The 18,693-nt window shown below is 44.7% G+C and overlaps 1 long non-coding RNA gene across 3 annotated transcripts in view; it reads left to right on the top strand.

The window, feature by feature from the left end:
- Positions 1–18,244, top strand: part of LOC147374370 (uncharacterized) — a 103,002-nt gene extending 84,758 nt beyond the window's left edge. Inside the window, exon 5 of one of the 3 annotated variants that reach the window (XR_015162689.1) lies at positions 17,076–18,244. This is a non-coding gene — a long non-coding RNA (uncharacterized LOC147374370). Of the gene's footprint in view, positions 1–13,391; positions 13,658–17,075 lie in introns of those variants that run through there. The other 2 variants (XR_015162686.1, XR_015162687.1) reach the window with 2 other exon arrangements.
- Positions 18,245–18,693: the final 449 nt, after the last annotated feature.

The following is an 18,693-nucleotide window of genomic DNA, read 5'->3' on the forward strand; positions in this document are numbered from 1 at the left end:
TGGGCAGGGAGGGCCACCTTTATGTCTGTGGGGAAGCTCTGTCCGTGGTTCCCATTCATCCAGTGCTGGAAAACTGGGGACTTCCAGGATCCAAACCCTGGGACAGGACCCCCAGATCATACCATTCACGTGCCCTTGCCTCACAGGCCCCTCTTGGGCAGAGAGTGCTCAGGGCCCAGCACACATTCTCAGCAGCAGCGGCCATGCTGATGGCATGAAGCTGCTTGCAGGAACGGGAAGCAGTCCTAGACAGAGGCTTCCCCATGTAGCTGCTGTACCAGCACGCACACAGCTCCAGCACTCCACTCCCAGGGTTCTCTCACACATCTGTCTCCCGTCAGCCCTAGCATGCCTTTCCAGGCCAGAGAAGCTCTTAAACTTTATTGCATCCTGGTTGCTTCACATGTAACACTGAGCCAGATACATGGCTAGTGATCAAAATATTGTGGACTTACTGAATTTACTTTCTACTCCCTTGCCCTGTGCCATTCTCTCCCCTACCCAAAACACCCATCCAGTGAGAGCCCCTCAGCTCTGGTGGGGAAGGAAATTAAATTGCACAGCCTTCCCTACTTCTGGAACCTCAGGAGCACTCACTCCGAGACTGGCCATGAGGATCCCCTCTGAAGCTGAGCCTCAGTAGGAAAGGAAAAATAATTTCCCTCTGCCCTCTGAGTCCTCAGCTGAGACCCCAGTAATAAAAGACAGATTAGCCAGAGAAAAACAAGCAAAAGTTTTAATATGTATACTTCATGGATACACGGGCCTCCCTTGGTGGCTCAGCAGTAAAGCACCTGCCTGCCAACACAGGAGACATTGTGGGTTCAATTCCTGGGTTGGGAAGATCCCCTGGAGAAGGAAAGGGCAACCCACTCCAATTCCATGGACAGAGGAGCCTGGTGGCTAGAGTCCATAGGGTCACAAAGAGTCAGACACAACTGAGCAACTAAACAACAACAACAACATGGATGCACAGGAGATAGCCAGGGAAAAAGTGATTTCCGGGGTAGCTTAGAATTCAAGATTAAACACCATCTTAGTAGGGAAATAGGAGGTGGGGGGGTACCTAATCTTACAGGGAAGAAAATTATTTGGGGGAAAGATTTTTAGGGCCCTTAGAAGAATAGAGAGGAGGTGTGATGGTTTTTGATAGAGTTTGTCTGGATGTGGTGTCCACCTCTAGGCAAAACACCACATCTCTTTTCAATTTGCATTTTTCATCTTGCGATTGAGGTTGAGCATCTTTCCCCAATATTAAGGAATCAATACTGCTTCCTTTTCTTTAAATTTTCTGTTCATTTCTACCATTTTTCTACTGAATTTTTGATACATCTCTTGCTGGCTTGCGGGAAGTCTTGCTATGTTAAGGAAATTAACACTTTGTCTGTAATAGGCATTGCACATATTCCCCAGTTTACCATTTGATTTTTGAATTTGTTTATAGGAGTTTAGGCCATGTAAAAAATGTTTATTCTTACATAGTCAAATTTATCACTTGTAAATTTGGAACCATGGCTAAGTAGCACACAAAATCTCTCTGAGATAATTTTTAAAATTTCATCTTTTCTTCTAGTGCTTTGTTATGGTCTGGATGTTTGTGTCTCCCTAAAATTCATATGCTGACATCCTGATGCTCAATCTGATGATACTAGGAGATGGTGCCTTTGGGAGGTGATTCACTCATGAGGATCCTGGAGCTCCCATGGAAGGCATTAGTGGCCTTATCAATGAGACCCCACAGTGGCCCCAGAGGGCTAGCTCCCCCTTCCAGCAAGTGAAGATACACTGGAAAAAGGGTCATCACCTGACCGTGTTGGCACCCTGATCTCAGACTTTCAGACTCCAGAATGCTGAGAAATACATTTGTGTTGTTTATAAGCCATCTGGTTTGTGGCATTTTGTTATAGCAGCCTGCATGGACTAAAGCATACATTTATCATTTTATTTTCCACTCCAAATATGATCTATTTGGAGTCATCCCTTCAGGTGTGAGGTGGGATTCAGTGGGAATTTCTCTGTCCACAGCTGTCTCAAAAGTCTCTTTAGCCAGCTGAGCCAGAGCCCTCCTGGTTGGCGCCACAATTTGAGGACAATGGAATACTTTTTACCAACATCTCCAAAGGGTGGTTATGCTTGGGACAGAATTATTAAGTCAAGGAAACGCCTTGGGGAGCTCTGAACCAGAAGACCATGGTCAGGAAGAAAGAGCAGCTTCTGCCAAGAGATGCCAAATGCACATATGCAGGACTCTACATGTGTATGAAGGTGTTACCAGGAAACGAGAATTTCTGTCTAGAATTTTCATTTAAACTGATTTAGAAAATTTAATCTAGCTATTTTCAGATACACGCAGTCAACTTCACTGCCTTCCTAGCCAGTCTGGTTTGATAGATGAGTCACAATCAAGATTTTCTTCTTCTTTCTCCTTATCCCTGAAGCTGACACCAATGTCTGGCTGCTTTCACATTCGTCAACATGGTGTTGAGGGCTTGGGAAGGGGGTGGGGGCTGGATACCTACTTTTTGGTCCTCTGATGACCTGCTGCTTCAGATGAACCCCATCCTTCCAGTCTCCAAAATGGCCCCCCAGATCTCCTGCAGTCCTGTCCATGGGCTGCATCCTTTCGATGGAAGTGGTGTCTCCTTGTTCGGGTCTTAAGGCCCCATGGGTCTGCTCTCCTCTGATATCTTTTCTGTCTCACTCAGGAGTCTTGTGTATTTTCTAATGACCACCCACACCCCTTTAAGAATACAGGGAACTCAGGATAGCCTCTGGCCCTATATGTCATACTGGCATTTCTACCCCATTGTTGATACAGAACAGTGGAAGCAAGCTTACAGTTGCCCTGCACTTCCTCCATCAAACAGAGCACAGGTCCCTTCCACTCTCAGATCTCCAAACTTACAAAGATTTTCTTGCGTATCTCCAGCAGACACACCCACACCTGTGAGCTGGCCGATGTAGGGAGGATTGAAAGGATGCACGATTTCCGTGCTGCATCTAACTCCTTTTAACTCTTCAATCCTCCTCTGTTTGGGTTGAAGGCTTTATTGGTTGGCTTGGAAGAGGGGAGAATGTGGTTGGAGAGAAAGCAGGGAGAAATGGGTGCTGCTTGCTCATATCTTACTTCAGTTCTCTTCTGTCTATACCTGGATGGGCTTCCCAGGTGGTTCAGTGGGTAAAGAATCCGCCTGCAATGGAGGAGGTGGAGACGCAGGAGACATGGGTTCAATCCCCGGGTCAGGAAGATCCCCTGGAGGAGGGCATGGTCTTCCAGTGGGAGGGCATCCCACTCTAGTATTCTTGCCTGGAGAATCCCATGGGCAGAGGAGCCTGTCCGGCTACAGTCCATAGGGTCTCAAGGAGTCGAGCACAACTGAGGTGTCTAAGCACACACGCATGCCTACCTAGATAATGGATTCTGAAGCCAAGGAGTTTGTGTCTTTGTTTTCTGTTTCTGCACTGTTTGGATTATTGGAAACTAGGACGGCCATGACAAAGTACCACAAACTATGGGGCTTTAACAACAGAAATTTCTCTCTCATCCCAGAGACTAGAAGTCTGAGGTCAAGATGTCAGCAGTTGGTTCCTTTTGAAGGCCCTGAGCAAGAATCTGTTCCATGGTTCGCTCCTGGCTCCTGGTGGTTTGTTAGCATCACCCTGCTATCCATCTTCATCTTCTTATAGCATTGTCTCTGTGTGCATGCCTGTCTCTGTATTCAAATTTTCCTTTTCATGAGAATGCCAGGGACTTCCCTGGTGGTCCAGAGGGTAAGAATCCACCTGGCAGTGCCGGGGACACAGGTCCCATCCCTGCTCCGGGAAAATCCTCACACAGTTCTCTAAAGAAACTTGACTAATACTAGTACAGTACCCGGGATTAGAATTTCAACACACCTTTTGGAGGAACACAGTTCAACCTGCAATAGAAACTATTCAGGGTACAAGTGAACCATGTGCGGGCCTGGGCTGAGGGAAGTATTGCACTAATATTATACATGTGCTATACTCCAGGTCTGCTGTCATTGCCAGTGGCACTGCTTGACAATCCCACCAGCGATGTGTGAGGGCTCCAATTTCTCCACATCCTCCATTTTCTTAATCTATAGGTTTCCCCTCTGCCTCTTTTTTCTCTTGTAAATCATTTTTTGTTTATTAAACTGGGTCATTTTTCTTATGGATCTTCCCACAGTCTATATTCTAACGATTATATTCCCATGCATTGCTTAAAATGTTTATGTTTTTGCTGTATTTCCTGTTAACTATCCCATCCCAGGCAATGCACCCCCGACTCCACTCTGGCCTTGTATCTCCACAAGAACATCAAGCCTTTGCTGTCCCAGGGCCTTGGCACTCACTGTTTCCTCTGTCTGGAACATCCATCTCCTCCACTGGCCCCGTGACTGACTCCTTGTCAACATGCAGGTCTTCAGTTAAATGTCCCTCTTCTAAGAGACCTTCTTTGACCACCCACTCCTGATCACTCTCCCTCCAAGCCCCCTCATCCCATTCATCCATGGAGCTGACCACAGTTTTCACTGTGTATATCTTCATGAGGCTATTTATTTACAGCCAATCAGACTGTGAGTGCCATGAAGCAGGGCCCACATCTGTTTTGTTTCTGACTGCAGTCCAGTATGGGTCACAGCACCATTAACTTGTTAAACAAATGAATGAATCAACACAGGAATGTTGGACCTGAGCTCAAACAAGTGGCAGGATTCTGTGTATCAATCCAATCCCTAGATCCCAGACAGAGGCTATTACAGAGAAGACAGTCATAAATGAACCACCCATTGTAAGCAGAGGAATCAATTAAAGCCCTGTTTACATTTCTTTGTCAAACATAATCACCTAGTGTTTGAATTAAGGTCAGGCTCATTGTTTACAGCCTCGACTGAATGTCAGAAATTGATATGGATTCTACAAGCTTCAGTTGCTTGATTCCCAGGCCGAGGGCCTAGCCTTCCTTATCCAGATGTGAAGAACTAGGAGAGGAGGTACTGGTCCCTCTCAGGTTTGTCCTGTAACATCCAGAGACGTTCTTCATCCTTTCCCATCACAAGATAGGTGGGGGCAGAGCAGGAAGCCCATGGACTTGGACTTAACCTGGAACCCTGCTCCTCTATTTATGTGCTTTGTGACTGGGCAGGTGACTTAAACCCCTGACTCTGCTTCCTCATCTGCAAGGTAAAAATAATAGTACTTTCTCCCTTGCAGAGTTCATTGTAAGAATCAAAGGGTGCATCTGTGTGAAGTATCAAATTCTGGGCACCTTGAAGCTGCTCAGACACAGTATCATTGCATCCCACAGAGAGGCACTGAGTGCTACATTGTTGCCAAGATTTTTAGGAAGATCTTTCCACTTACTGATGCTTATACCACCATCATAAAGGAAGGAAGGAAAGAAAGGAAGAGAGGAGGAGAGGAAAGGAAGGAAGGAAGGCAGGAAGGAAGAAATTTTTCCTTCAGGTTAAAAATTACTACCCTTTACAAAATCACTGTAAACAAGACCTTCATTGATAAATTTTCCAGCTACTGTCGTTGTTCACGTACTTTAAATCTTTTTTTGAAGTAGCAGGATATACATTATCAAAAAATTATAAATGAGACTTGCACTGCACTTTTAAGTTGCAGTAACCAAATTTATAGTGATGGAAACAGAAACCTTATATCACAGCTATCTCTATAACAAAAGCGAGCATTCCTACAGTGCCTTCATGTGCTAGAAAAGGCTCGACATATTTACTATCCATTAACTCATTTAGTCTCTACAACACTACTGTGGGACAGCTGTACTAATATTATCCTCCTTTTTACTCAATGAGGAAACCAAGGCACAGAGAACTTCAGGAACGAGCCCAGTGTTACAAATCCAGGAAGTGATGGAGCCAGGATTCAAACCCAGGCAACTCTGCTCCAGAGTCTGGGTTCCCAGTCACTGTATTGGTAGCCTGTCTGTCTCCGCTTATTGGACTACAGAGAACACCCACATACACAGATAACACCAAATAGAACAGTGCCCCTTGCTCCTAGCACTTCTCTATTAATCCTATCCCTGTATTCATTGGGAAAAAAAAATAGCTGTGTGGGAGGGATGTAAGGGGAGAACCCACAGACCTGAGGAGTATATCTGGTTTGGTTTGGTTCTTTCTTTTGTTCATTTGTTGTTTGCTGCTGTAGCAAGAAGTCCTGCTGTCACTCACTGAACTGGGGGGCCGGCGGAGTGGGGGAGGCGGGGGCTCCACCGTGGGGAAGGAAAGGAAGGTGTTTCTGGGATCTGGGTGCTTATGACTCTCAGTGTTCTCAGCTCAGGGTGTTTTAATCTCCCTAATGAGCACCAGCACCTGCTAGCAAAGCAGTCAGCTTGCCTGCGGGGAAAAAAAGGATGGGATGAATGAATGCTCTGTGCTTTGTTTGGGGAAGAGAAGAGCCCCAACCCTTGATGGATCCCTAGGGCAAAGGCCTGAGAAGAGGGGCTGTGATACTGAGGGGGCCAGCACCAGTGTCTCTGCAGTGAGAGCCCCCCCCTAAAGACAATGGGTAACCGGAGACCAACAGGGCCCCTTTCCCAGTGAAGAGCTCTATGTTTACCATAGAAACACCCACCAACTTAGACTGAGGCCTGAGGCAGCAACCTGAGAGCTCAGAGGCCCTGGCCTCTTGTGGCTGGAGGTCTCCTGGGCTTCATGGCAGGGGGCCCCATCACACAGGTCTGGACCCCTTGACTCTTACCAGTGCAGCTAGACTCTGGTAAAACTGAAAAGAAGAAAGGTTTTATTCAATGCCCTCAGTTTTGGATGTTTCTCCAACAGATTTCCAGGAGAGATTTTTTTTCCTTTTTTTTTACGTGTGTTCCCCATCATGAACCCTCCTCCCACCTCCCTCCCCATCCCATCCCTCTGGGTCATCCCAGTGCACCCAGGAGAGAATATTCCAGCAAACAATTATTCCCGGAAGTTGGTGAGTTCTCCAGCCATATGAACTTGAGAGACGAGGGGGAGGGGGATCAGGCAAATAAAGGTTTTTACCCAGATTTTCTCTATTCCTACCCTAGCAAAGTGGTCTGAGAAAAAACAATAGCCTTTTCTCTTTAAGTGTTTCTGGGGTTTTGAATTTGGCAGGGTCCTTTCTGCCTGAGAGGTATGCACTTTTTCTGCATTTCCTCTTCTTGGGGATAAAGACTCTGCCCCATTAAGGGGATATGAAGCAAGGGAAAAAGATGTGGGGAAGGAGGGAGCCCACCAAGCCCAGGCAGGGGCTGCCCTGTCTCTGCCCTTGGCAGAAGTGCGTGGTTCCACCAAGCTGGACCCAGGGCTCTCTTTGTGTCATTGCTTTGTCTGCTTAAGGATGATTGGCTGATTTGATTAGTTGACACACTAATGTCCCTGGGAAATTCTAAGTGATGCAAACAAGCATGAAAGGAAACACAGAACAAGCTGAGGTTTTTATGTACACAGGATAGAGGACAGCTCTGCTTTCATGCATCAGTTCCCCGGGTTGGTAATTAATGCTAAGGTCTTGTTAGAGTGGAGGCCAAGGCCAGAGTTTCTTTGAAGAGTTTTCTATAGAACAGGGTTGGTTGTGAGCTACTTGACTCACAGCCTTTGATGATGTGTATCTGCGGGGGATGGACTACACCATTCTAGCCATGGCAGCACCCCAAACAGAAAGTGGCCATCACTGAGGAAGAGTCAATTCAGAGCTCCTTGGGTTCTAACCAGGAAGTTGGTATTTGTGGCAGATGAGATTTCAGAAAATGATAACCAGAAGACATTTCTTTTTGAGCCAGATTAAGGAAGACACATTATGTGTGTGTTTAAATACTGTAATTTGAATACATGGCCTTTGGCAGTAACTGTTGGATTGGCTTAATCAGTTACACATGGTGTGCACGTGTGTACCTGTGTGTGTGTATATGTGAGTACGACTAGGGTGGACCTGCCAGAGACTCCCCATTTCTATCCTCTTCTTGAGGAATTTGTCTTCCTATGAACCCTAGAAGGAAGAGTCAGTCTACCTTGTTTATACAGGTGACTGGACCACAGTGTTCAACCAACTCAGGGGATACTAGGTCATTGTTGGGGCTTTGCCTGTCATATTTTCTCTCTTTTTTTTTTCTCTCTCAGAACATTGACATAAGAGACATGGAGATGGTCCAATGACGATGGTTATGTCAAATCAAGATGGGGGAAATGTGCCAATGAGTAGGTGGAAAGGCAGAGAGAAGCTGGAGACAGGAGCTGACACACCGAGGAGAGCTGGAGGCCCCAGGAGAGAGGCAGGGACAGCTTGAGACGCCAGCACCCCAGCTCCACGCCAAGGGATCTAGAGTCTTCATTGACAGCCTCAGTGTCTGGAAGTTGTGTGTTGAATCCTTATGTCCTGACAGTAGCCCCTGTTAAACTCAACTAGTCTGAGTACTTCTGTTCCTTGCAACTAAATAGTCCCTAAGACAATGTGATTGGGCAAGATGAGGGGAATAGATGTCTAAGATCTCCAAAGATAAGCATATTGCAAAGAGAGTTGTCAGGATGTCTGTGATTTACTTTGAAATACTTCAGCAAGTAGGGTCAGTCCTATTGTGTGTGTGCTGGTTCATTTAAGCTTTAAGCTTCTTCTCTAAGGACCATCAGTTGCTCTAATGGAAAATTCCACTCCAGAATAATCAGCTAGGATTTTATCAGAAAAGCCGCATTCCAGAAGCCACTACCTCGAATGCTTCTGTGATCGTGTCTCACTGACTACTTATGGCTTTGTTCTTTAGCATAGTGAATGTGAGGAATGGATTTTTATTGTTGAAATTAGTTCATTGTTAGTAAGACGAACATTAGAAGTGGACTCCTGTTGGTGAAATTAAAGATATTCAAGATGGGTGGATTGGCTAAAATATTATAGCTATGTACCATTCTTCCCTGCTTTGTGAGCAGCATGGCTCATGGCCACAGAGACATGTGGCCCAGGAAGGACTCACTGCCTGGCTGCAGGTGGTATGGTCAGTTGACTCTGTCAGCCACCCACACCCTCACTTGTGGAGAGCCTTCTTGCCCAAAGCCACTCTTCCTGGGGCAGCCCTGATCCAGTGACTGAGCCAGGTGGAGAATAAAGCCCCAGCCATTCTGACCAAATGCAAGACAACCCTGATGGGCAATATACAGTCCTGAGCTCAACAATGGTTGGTTGAGGCCTCATGGGATGTGCATTGTTGTTCAACTTTTCCCTCTGCCTAGTCTTCCCTTTTTTTTTTTTTTAGAAAAATTATTTATTTTTTTTAAATCTTTATTGGAGTATAGTTGCTTTACAATGTTGTGTGAGTGATATACAATTTCTGCTGTATAGCAAAGTAAATCAGTTATCATATACATATATCCACTCTTTTTTAATTTTTTTTCCCCATATAGGCCATTACAGAGTATTGAGTAGAGTTTCCTGTGCTATGCAGTAGGTCCTTATTAGTTATTTATTTTATATATAGTAGCATATACACCGGAGAAGGCAATGGCACCCCACTTCAGTACTCTTGCCTGGAAAATCCCATGGACGGAGGAGCCTGGTGTGCTGCAGTCCATGGGGTCGCTAAGAGTCGGACACGACTGAGCGACTTCCCTTTTACTTTTCACTTTCATGCATTGGAGAAGGAAATGGCACCCCACTCCAGTGTTCTTGCCTGGAGAATCCCAGGGACAGGGGAGCCTGGTGGGCTGCCACCTATGGGGTCGCACAGAGTCAGACACGACTGAAGCAACTTAGCAGCAGCAGCAGCATATACACATCAATCCCAATGTCCCAATTTATCCACCTCTTTCCCCCTCCATTTTAAAAACTTTAAGTTTTACTCAAATTCTTGTAACTGAAGCAGATTCGAATAAAGCAGTTATTATTAATAAATCTGATCAGATCAGTCGCTCAGTCGTGTCCAACTCTTTGTGACCCCATGAATCACAGCATGTCAGGCCTCCCTGTCCATCATAAACTCCCGGAGTTCACCCAGACTTACATCCATCAAGTCAGCGATGCCATCCAGCCATCTCATCCTCTGTCGTCCCCTTCTCCTCTGCCCCCAATCCCTCCCAGCATCAGAGTTTTTTACAATGAGTCAACTCTTACATGAGGTGACCAAAGTACTGGAGTTTCAGCTTTAGCATCATTCCTTCCAAAGAAATCCCAGGGCTGATCTCCTTCAGGATGGACTGGCTGGATCTCCTTGCAGTCCAAGGGACTCTCAAGAGTCTTCTCCAACACTACAGTTCAAAAGCATCAATTCTTCAGCGCTCAGCCTTCTTCACAGTCCAACTCTCACATCCATACATGACCACAGGAAAAACCATAGCCTTGACTAGACGAATCTTTGTTGGCAAAGTAATGTCTCTGCTTTTGAATATGCTATCTAGGTTGGTCATAACTTTCCTTCCAAGGAGTAAGCGTCTTTTAATTTCATCTCTGCAGTCACCATCTGTAGTGATTTTGGAGCCCAGAAAAATAAAGTCTGACACCGTTTCCACTGTTTCCCCATCTATTTCCCATGAAGTGATGGGACCAGATGCCATGATTTTCGTTTTCTGAATGTTGAGCTTTAAGCCAACTTTTTCACTCTCCACTTTCACTTTCATCAAGAGGCTTTTGAGTTCCTCTTCACTTTCTGCCATAAGGGTGGTGTCATCTGCATATCTGAGGTGACTGATATTTCTCCTGGCAATCTTGATTCCAGCTTGTGTTTCTTCCAGTCCAGCGTTTCTCATGATGTACTCTGCACAGAAGTTACATAAACAGGGTGACAATATACAGCCTTGACGAACTCCTTTTCCTATTTGGAACCAGTCTGTTGTTCCATGTCCAGTTCTAACTGTTGCTTCCTGACCTGCATACAAATTTCTCAAGAGGCAGATCAGGTGGTCTGGTATTCCCATCTCTTTCAGAATTTTCCACAGTTTATTGTGATCCACACAGTCAAAGGCTTTGGCGTAGTCAATAAAGCAGAAATAGATGTTTTTCTGGAACTCTCTTGCTTTTTCGATGATCCAGCGCATGTTGGCAATTTGATCTCTGGTTCCTCTGCCTTTTCTAAGACCAGCCTGAACATCAGGAAGTTCACGGTTCACATATTGCTGAAGCCTGGCTTGGAGAAATAGATAATAATAATTATTAGGTTTATAGTATATTAAGTTATTAGCATTGACTTAATGTTAATAACCTTTTGGTTTGTAGCTTATAAATCTCCATCAATTTGGAAATAAATACCTAATTATATCATACTGTTGATAAATAGTAAGAGAAAACGAGGATCACTGAAGTTTGAAAGAAAGAAAGTGAGGTCGCTCAGTCGTGTCCAACTTTTTGCAACCACCTGGACTGTAGCCTACCAGGCTCCTCCATCCATGGGATTTTCCGGGCAAGAATACTGGAGTGGGTTGCCGTTTCCTTCTCCAGGAGATCTTCCCAACCCAAGGTTTGAACCTGGGTCTCCCACATTGTAGGTAGACACTTTACCATCTGAGCCACCAAGGAAGCAGTGAAGCTTGAATTGATGTTCAATTATTTTAAACCTTTTTTTTAAGCAGAACTAACTGGTCATATCAGAGAAGGCAATGGCAACCCACTCCAGGACTCTTGCTTGGAGAATCCCATGGACAGAGGAGCCTGGTAGGCTGCAGTCCATGGGATCTCGAAGAGTCGGACACGACTGAGCGACTTCACTTTCACTTTTCACTTTCATGCATTGGAGAAGGAAATGGCAACCCACTCCAGTGTTCTTGCCTGGAGAATCTCAGGGACGGGGGAGCCAGGTGGGCTGCCATCTATGGGGTCGCACAGAGTCAGACACGACTGAAGCAACTTAGCAGCAGTACCAGCAGCACCTGGTCATATATATTAACTGGTTGCATTCATTTCTGATGATGGATCCTTCCCCTTCCTTTTATAGGGTTTGATCCCTAATAAACATTTGGCACCCTGAACTCTGTCTTGGCCCCTGCTCCCAGAGAACCTGACTGGTGACAAATAGGGAAGAGGACACCACCGAGACAGATAGCCCTGCATTATGGTGCTCGGGCTGCCAGAACAAAACACCACAGACTGGGCAGCTTCAATGATACATATTTACTGTCTCATGGTTCTGGAAGCTAGAAATCCAAAATCAAGATGTTGGCAAGGTTGGTTCCTCCTGAGGCCTGTGAGGAAGAGATCTGTTCCAGGCCTCTCCCTGGTTTGTAGAAGGCTGTCTTCTCCCTGTGTCTCTTCACACTATCTTTCCTCAATGCATATTTGTGTCCGTGTCCAAAATTCTGTCTGAGACCTTACCAGAAACATCATTAGCATTCATATTTCTAGCAACATTCTGTTCATGATGATGTATGTATTTTCTAAGACAATAGGAACTTTCTCTACAGCTCTTCCCTTTGAGTTCTTAACCGGAATCTCTTTTAATGTCCATATTTCTATCGACAATCCCTTCAAGGCCATCTAGGCTTTTTGTATCATGCACTTCAAATCTGTCCAACCCCTCAGTTCAGTTCAGGATTCAGTCGCTCAGTTGTGTCCTACTCTTTGTGACCCCATGAATCTCAGCACACCAGGCCTCCCTGTCCATCACCTTTTTACCCAATTCCAAAGTCACTTCCACATTTTAAGGTATTCTTTACCCCACTTCCTAGTACCAAAATCTGTATTAGTTAGGGATCTCCAGAGAAACAGAATTAATAGGAGATATAGTGGTAGTGTTAGTCTCTCAGTTGTGTCTGACTCTTGGCAACCCTACGGACTGTAGCCCGCCAGGCTTCTCTGTCCATGGGATTCTCCAGGGAAGAATACTGGAGTGGACTGCCATTCCCTTGTCCAGAGGATCTTTCAGACCCAGGGGTCAAACCCAGGTCTCTTGCATTGCAAGCAGATTCTTTACCAACTGAGCTACAAGGAAGATCCTAATAGGAGATATATCTGTACATATAGATGGATGTATCATATAGATTGAGAAAGAGAGAGAGAGATTGAGATTTATTTTAAGGAATTGACTCACTTGACTGTGGAGAGTAGCAAGTCCAAAGCCCAGAGGACTGGTTGGCAGACTGGTAATTCAAGTAAGAATTATCATTGCAACTCTTGAGTTAACTGGTGAACCTGAGGGCTGGAAACTCAGGCAGAATCTCTGGAGTCAGAATTTCTTTTTCAGTGGTGTGTCTCAGTCTTTGCTCCTAAGGCCTTCAACTGATTGGACGAGGCCCACCCCCACTGTGGAGGGTAATTGGCTTTATTCAAAGTTTACTAATATAAATATTAATCGCATCTTTAAAAAAAATGCCTTCATAATAACATCCAGACTAGTGTTTGACCAAGCAGCTGGGCACCAAACCCAGCTAGGGTGATACATAAAATTAACCATCATAATGTACCCTTAGGGATGGTAACTGAGGCTTGATCCCAGGCAACCCAGCTACTGGCCTTGTGAAGAGGAGCTCTGGCCACCTGCTGCTGAGTCTCAGTGTAACAGAAGCTTGCCTCTGGTGAGATTATGCCTCTGTCTCAAGTGACCTTCGTCCGTGAGGTGGCAGTAAGAGCTCCGAGGACAGAAGGCTGGTCTCCACTGAGCTTACCAAACAGTCTGTGAAACTATTTGAACCTGTTAATAAAAACTGCTTAATAAATTTCTGTATGCATGACCAAATTTGGTGTAAGCTTTGCTTCTTTTCCCAACTGGAAGCTTAGTTGTAGGGTAAATAGTTTACTCTCATTTACATCAATCTTCTTTTAATAGCTATTGTCAACTAGTAAGACCCCAAGAGCTGTGCGTCCTGACTAGTAAGATGCTAAGAGCTGTGCATCCTGACCCGACTGACTCAGACCAGTTCATAATAATGGAGACACGTGGTTTCCTTTTAGCTCAGGGCCTCTCACATGACTCACCCCTCATTTCATTCAGGTCTGCCTGTTAAAATGTCAGTCCTTCCTAGCAGCCTTCCTTGATGAATCAAACTCCATCAGTCAGTGGAAACAAACACACACACTTTCACACATGTCTGTCACTATAAATCCTGCCTCGCTCTTCTTATTAGCACTTATCAAACCTGAATTATATTTAGCAACATGTTTATTTGTTTATTTGTTTTTCTTCTCCTCCAGTATGTAAGCATCACTAGGGCAGATACCACACTCACTGCTATAAACCTAGAGTGTGGAACCACATGGGCATATGTTAGAAGTTAATCATTAGGTGTTGGTTAAACACATGAATGGACCTTTGGGAAAAAAAAAAAATCTACCATTGGAAGGTGGCAGCCATGGAGCCCTGGGGGCTTTAAGGCACAAAATGAATCATTTAAAACAAGCGACTGGCTATCAACTTTTGGCCTTGTAACTCTGCCTTGCCACTCTCTTCCCTTGTCATTCTCGTGCTCTTGAGCACCTGGATATCTAGTCTTTTACATAGGCTCACCTCAGTTCAATTTCTGGTCCCTCAGAAACTGTTCATCTGACAGTCCAACTATATGAAAAACTCAGCAAATGATGTTTTTACGTCAAGTGATGTGTTTTGACTCTTCATGGGCCAGCTCATGTGCCTCAGCAGAAACACTGAAATACAGGGACAGGTTGCTAATTAAAAGGACAGAGCCTGGGGGTGGGGCTGGTTGCTAAGCCAAAAGTATGTGCTAAATAAATTGATAATGCAATGTAAACTCAGGAGGACATTTTCAGTCCACAGGGAAGGACACTGTTTTCAAATATTGTTTAAGTAGATAAGAAGCAACTATTTATCTAGCCAAAACTTGATACGTCAAATACAAATCATTCTTCATTAAAGCAATTCTCCTAAGTTTCTTTACCAGGCAGCAGGTAGCAGGTTGCTAGTCAGGTTGTAGCACATATTTGCAAATAAAGAAAAGATGTATGTCTAACTAGATCACTCCTCCCAGAACTGGTTTGAATAAAGTTTTATTTTCAGCACCAACAGAAATAGCAACATATGTAACCCAACTGAGCTTCCCAGGTGTCTCAGTGGTAAAGAATCCACCTGTCAAACAGGAGAGGTGGGTTCAGTCCCTAGGTTGGGAAGATCCCCTGGAGAAAGGGATGGCAACCCACTCCTGCGTTCTTGCCTGGGAAATCCCATGGACAGAGGAGTAGTGATGATGGTGGTATTGATGGAGGTGGTGATGGTGGTGATGATGGTGGTAGTGATGGTGGTGGTGGTGGTGGTGGTGACAATGGTGATGGTGGTATTATAGTAGTGATGGAGGTGGTGGTGGTGGTGATGGTGATGGCAGTAACAGCTGATACCACTGGGCCCTTGCTGTGGACCACAGGCCCTGAGAAATGAACTGTTGAAGATCTTCCTCCCACCAGATATAGCTTTAGTCTTCTCATCTCCCCAAGTTCAGAATTGTTGAGTATGTTGGGATTGGCAACTGTTGAGGATTGACCTTCAGGTCATCTTTGCAAAGTTTAGATTTGGAGAAATGTTGCCATCTAGTGCCCCACAGAAGTCTTAACTCTTTAAGCCAATAAACCAGCCTCCCTCTGCCTCATTCCACCCACCCTCCCAAATAAGAGCTCAGGTACAGCCCAGTCCTGGTGAGCATTGCCCCCATTCCTACAGTAGGAACCATGGGATTTTTTTTAAAAAATCACTTTTTCCTCTATAAAATGTACAGAATAAGATCTGGGCAGAAGCAAAGGAACAACAAGAGAATTAAAATGAATATTGAGCTAATTTTACCATGTATAGCATACTAAATTCAGTGAGGAATAGGGGAAAGACATTAGGAGAGTTCTAGATACAACAGTGAAATAAGTGAAGGGAGTCATTGGTCTGGCTTTCCCTTTTCTTTAGGTCTCCTCCCTTCTGTACCTCTCAGATCTTTCCAGGCTCACCTACCTATAAACCTCCCTACCCTCACCCACCTAAAGCCCCTCATCTGTTCTCTCAAGGTTGTCTTCTTTCCTTCTATAGTGGTGGTAGTTTAGTTGCTAAGTCATGTCTGACTCTTGCGACCCCATGGACTGTAGTCCACAAGGCCCCTCTGTCTATGGGATTTTCCAGGCAAGAATACTGGAGTGGGTTTCCATTTCCAACTTCAGGGGAACTTCCTGATCCGGGGATCAAACCTGACTCTCCTTCATTGCAGGCAGATTCTTGACCAACTGAGCCACCAGGCAAGATCTTCTTTCTGCATTTCAGTTCAGTTCAGTCACTCAGTCATGTCCGACTCTTTGTAACCGTATGGATTGCAGCACGCCAGGCTTCCCTGTCCATCACCAACTCCTGGAGCTTGCTCAAACTCATGTCCATTGAGTTGGTGATGCCATCCAACCATTTCATCCTCTGTCGTCCCCTTCTCCTCCTGCCATCAATCTTTCCCAGCATCAGGATCTTTTCTAATGAGTCAGTTCTTCACATCAGGTGGCAGTGACAGTAGCTAAATCCATCAGCTGCTTCTGCTCTTGTTCCTTGCCCTCTCCTGTCAGATAAGAGGTATATTTTTAATGAAACTTTCAATGGCAATGATAATTAGCTATTCCACAGAGTGGCAAGTGGTCTGCCAGGCTGGTGGGGGAGATGCTTTGAACAGGAGGCATCTATAGGACCTCTCTCTCCCCAGGCCTGCTATGCAGCATGATCTTGTCTTTCATGGTGTTTATATACCGACTTAGATTTACATCTTCATTTGCATATTTAACACCAGCCACCCCAGCTAGTCTCTGAGCTCCACTGGGATGGGGGCCAGGTCTGTTTTGTTTACTGCAAATGCTCAGAGCTTAGTACAGTGCCTGGTACACAGAGCACTCTGACAAGTGCTGGGGAGAAAAGTCTTTAGACTGATATTCTGAGAAGTGAGTGGAGACTGAGGAGCGGGGCCTATGACCCCGGCACTGCCTAGTCAGAAGGGATGCAGCTTCATGTTTCTCAGATCATTTAACCCTGAGACGCTGATTCACCTGAAGTCTTAACCTGGAGCTCCCTCCTCCTTCTGGAAGCCAGCATTGTTCACTATCTCCTGCCCCCTTCCACTGGGCCCAGCCAAGCCTCCAAAAGGCGCCAGGCAGCACAGTTTGAAAGCAACTGACTCAATCCCTTTATTTTACAGAGAAAGAAACCCATGGAAAGCAGAGAAAAGTGGAAAGGTGTCAAAGGTAAGAGACTAAAGGCTAAAAAAACAAAAAGTGTTATGTCAGAGAAAGAATCTACTTGGTCATATTTTCCTTGACAGTTCTTCACTGTAATTCAAGAACACCCATATAAGATCTGCTCTCCCACATCCAGGAATTCACTGTGAGAAACATTCAGCCTGGCCTGGAAACAAAGGAGGCCTGGAGAGAGTGTCAGGGGCTTGATGTAGAAGAGGAACCCAGAGGCCAGTGGAGGTGGCTTTGAGGATCCTGGTGATTAAGAGGGTGTGTAAAGGGCCCATCTGGGAAATAGCGGCCATGTTGAGACATTAAGGACAAAGGCTTTTTTGTCCTTTGCCACCCGTGAGGCAGTGCTTTTCTGAGCAGCTCTAATTATAAATCCCTGTCCCGCTAAGATGGGTAAACTTGGCAGCATTTGAGATCTGCCTTGTGTCTTAACTATTTCTCAGTTGGTTTAGGTTTGGCAAAACCCCAAGTGCATTTTGCCAAGCACTCTTTCCCTTAATTTCTAATCCCCTGAGTGGCTTAAGGGAAATTTCATCCATATGTTTCTGAGTCATTTACTGTGAACTCATCTTTTGGTAAAAGAAATATGTTCCCAAGCCAGCACAGTCTAGAGAACAGCAAATTTTTCAGGCTGAAACAGGTCATGCTTTCTTTGGGAAGAATTTCCTGAAATTTTCTTCAGTGCAAGTAGGAGGGAAGGAGAGCAATATTTCCTAGTCTCATAGTTCTTCCCCCACCTGCACGTCCTTTCTTCAGGTTTGGCTGAAAACCTCCTCTATTTTCTGGGAAGCTGGTAAACGCCATATTTGCATTTGGATCTAAACAAACTCTATAGATTTGTCATTTTCAACACATATTCTCTTTTTAACCTACATTAGAAAAGAAACAAGTGATTATTGAACATATATCCTACATGGCAGGTACAGTTCAGCATCCTGGTGAGATAGACATGACTCTCATATACAGGAATCTGAAATGAAAAAAATATTAAGTTAATTAGACAAGGAATAGGTTTAATAAAAGGCAAAGTCAGTATTCAAGTCTAGGGCTGTCGGTTTCCCAAGTTCACGTTCCTTCCACCTGTCCATGCTTGTTTTCTGCACAGAGAGAAGGCCCAGCACGTTCTAGTTGATAATCATTGTGAAGCTAATGATGAATTCTGGCCAGATATTTTTGGTGAAGTCAACAGAGACTAGACTTGGCATTAATACAAAATAGTTATCTTCTTTTCTATTGCCTCAGGAGAATTTGGGACTTGCCTTACTCACTGTGGGGAGATGTCATACATAGAAATTCTGAGTCTTGATCACACTACTATGTATACATTAGATAATCAACAAAGATCTACTGTATAGCACAAGGAACTCTACTCAATATTCTGTAATAATCTATATGGGAAAAGAGTCTAAAAGAGTGGATATATATGTGTATGTATATATATATAACCAAATCATTTTGCTGTACACCTGAAATTAAACATTGTAAATCCACTATACACCAATATAAAATTAAATTAAATTAAAAAAAAATAAGTTGTCAGTCTTAGAAGTGAGCTTTTCTATAGTACTG

This window comes from Bos grunniens, chromosome 4 (assembly GCF_055505025.1).
Source record: "Bos grunniens cultivar Pamir isolate PY7600 chromosome 4, Bosgru_T2T1.0, whole genome shotgun sequence".
NCBI lineage: Eukaryota > Metazoa > Chordata > Mammalia > Artiodactyla > Bovidae > Bos > Bos grunniens.